This window comes from Lipotes vexillifer, unplaced genomic scaffold (genome assembly GCF_000442215.2).
Source record: "Lipotes vexillifer unplaced genomic scaffold, Lipotes_vexillifer_v1.1 scaffold37, whole genome shotgun sequence".
Taxonomy (NCBI): domain Eukaryota; kingdom Metazoa; phylum Chordata; class Mammalia; order Artiodactyla; family Lipotidae; genus Lipotes; species Lipotes vexillifer.
This window is the reverse complement of record NW_006791811.1, coordinates 3,274,486-3,277,270: the sequence shown is the minus strand read 5'-3', so window position 1 is coordinate 3,277,270 and position 2,785 is coordinate 3,274,486.

Genomic DNA, 2,785 nt, shown 5'->3' with positions numbered 1-2,785 from the left:
GGAAAGTGATTACATTATAATATTAACTAAAAAATAAAGGTACAAGATTATTCATATAGTGTGATCACAAATATGTTGAATGTACCTATACATATATATTTTTGTACATATTTTGACATTCATTGTGAGCAGACCACTTCGTACAATGGTCCTAAACAAGACCTGTTTCCCTTTGGATATGATTCATGTTATAAATGCACAACTGAAGGACTAGCATTATTTCTTAATTAGTGACACATACCAACACCAACGTGCTGACGATGTGAGGGTATGTAATAGATGTTAAGCTGATTTTAGAAAGTTGGAAGATAGAGGCAAACTCATATATAAAAAAGGGAACACTAGGTAACTTATTTGGCAAAAAACGATTTTCAAAGTTATCAGAAGAAATTGATTCAGTATAAAAAGGCCTAGCCGGAAAAGACCTAGTAGATACATTATAAACACTGAGACTGTTCTGGAGCATAATTCTGGGATGTGTGTATATATTAATAGATGCCTACAGAAAAGTAATCCTCCTACATATTATGCCCTTAATACACCAATGCATACAAGATTGAGGCTAGTTGGTTTTTTGTTGCTGTTGCTGTTGTTTTTTGCGGTACGCAGGCCTCTCACTGTTGTGGCCTCTCCCGTTGCGGAGCACAGGCTCCGGACGCGCAAGCTCAGCGGCCATGGCTCACAGGCCCAGCCGCTCCGCGGCATGTGGGATCCTCCTAGACCGGGGCACGAACCCGCGTCCTCTGCATGGGCAGACGGACTCTCAACCACTGCGCCACCAGGGAAGCCCGAGGCTAGCTGTTTTTAATAATTATAAAGTTTGTTAAATAGTTACAATGGAAAAATCTTGAAGGTAATTGAGATTATTTAAGCTGGAAATAGAAGCTGGGAAGGAAGTCAATATTCAATGGGGTAAAGGTATATTTGTGAAAATGTTAATGAGCAGTTCTTTTAACAGTCCTTAACATTAACTCTATCAAATATCTGATGAAAGCAGACAGATTTAAGACAAATTATACAGCATTTCCTAAGTAGCAAAGTAACAACATTCTGGAATACAATGCCAAGGAAATTCGGCAGTGTCCCTCCATAAGGTTTCTTTTGTTTGAAGGAACGGGAAGATGGCTGCCTCTCTTTCAGAATCTGAGGTAACTTTGTTTGGGCTGGGGATGACTAAATGATTTCTCAGTTGTTTTTTCAGTTTGAACTGGAGATGCCCTGATCTCTACATTACTTTTCTGACTTTTTAGAAGCATAGAAAACCAAGACACTCTTTTCAAAAGCAATTAGGTTTATTCTCAGTCATATTACCTATGATGAACTAATTTTGGATTTAAAAAAATTTTCTTACAGTACCTTCAGAAATAAGTTTTCAAATTTTATTTATTTAATTTACTTATTTTTGGTTGTGTTGGGTCTTTGTTGCTGAGCACGGGTTTTCTCTAGTTGTGGTGAGCGGGAGCTACTCTTTGTTGCGGTGCGCGGGCTTCTCATTGCAGTGGCTTCTCTTGTTGCGGAGCATGGACTCTAGGCCCACGGGCTTCAGTAGTTGTGGCATGAAGGCTCAGTAGTTGTGGCTCATGGGCTCTAGAGCGCAGGCTCAGTAGTTGTGGTGCACGACCTTAGTTGCTCCGCGGCATGTGGGATCCTCCCGGACCAGGGCTCGAACCCATGTCCCCTGCATTGGCAGGCGGATTCTTAACCACTGCGCCACCAGGGAAGCCCCCAGAAATAATTTTTTGCATACTTATTTTTCTTGCTTACTAAAATAAAATAAAACTTATCACAGTTTCATGACCTCTTTTCTAAAAGCCTTGGAGACAACTGTATGTAAAAACTCAGTACTTTTCTGATTTTGAAACAATAATATGGTACAAATATCATATATTATGTAGCACTCCCAGTGAAGTTGAGGCAGTAACCATAATCAAACATATTAATATTTCTGCAGTTATTCATACAAATATTTGCACTAAGTGAGGTAAAGAGTATGAATAGCCTCACATCAATCTAGGTTACATTTTCCAACCAAGTAAGTCACAAAAACCTTTGGTTTTCAGAATGTGTTACAAGATAAGATACAGAATGTCCAGATGAATTTGAATTTCAGATAAACAACAAATAATTTTTTAGCATATATCCCAAATATTGCATGGAACACACTTGTGCTAGAGAAGTTATTCGGTATTTATCTAGAATTCAAATTCAACTGAGTTTCCTGGTTTTTTATCTGCAAACTCTGGATTTTTGAATTTCAGAATTGCAAACAAGTGATTGTGGACTTGTATCGAGAAATATCCTAACTGAAATACTATTATAGGTACTACTGTTCCGGGGGTAGGGTTTGGTTTGGGCCCTTTTGAAGGGAGTCACAAGAAACAAAGTTTTATTAAACATGCTTTATATGAACAGAGTATGTAAAATATAAGACCCATGCAAAGGCACCCATGTTAACAACTCAAGATATTTCAAAAATTATAAATAAAATGGTTACTCTAAAAACCATTTTAATATGTAGTTCTTCCCTGTTCCACATTAAAGTTCATTACCTATCAAGCATTCCTTTTATAAAAATTCATAAATTCTCCTGTAACAAAGATATAGCTCCATCTAATGGAAAAAAACATCCAATTGCACCCCTCCATGGAGCTAGGAATATTTCCATGAGCGTTAGTAAAACTATAAAGTATATGTAGGCCACAGACACACACACACACATGCTTTTCTGTGCCGCTTTGTTTTTTGAAACCAGATAGGACCCAAAGGTACTTAGGCATAGCTTTTG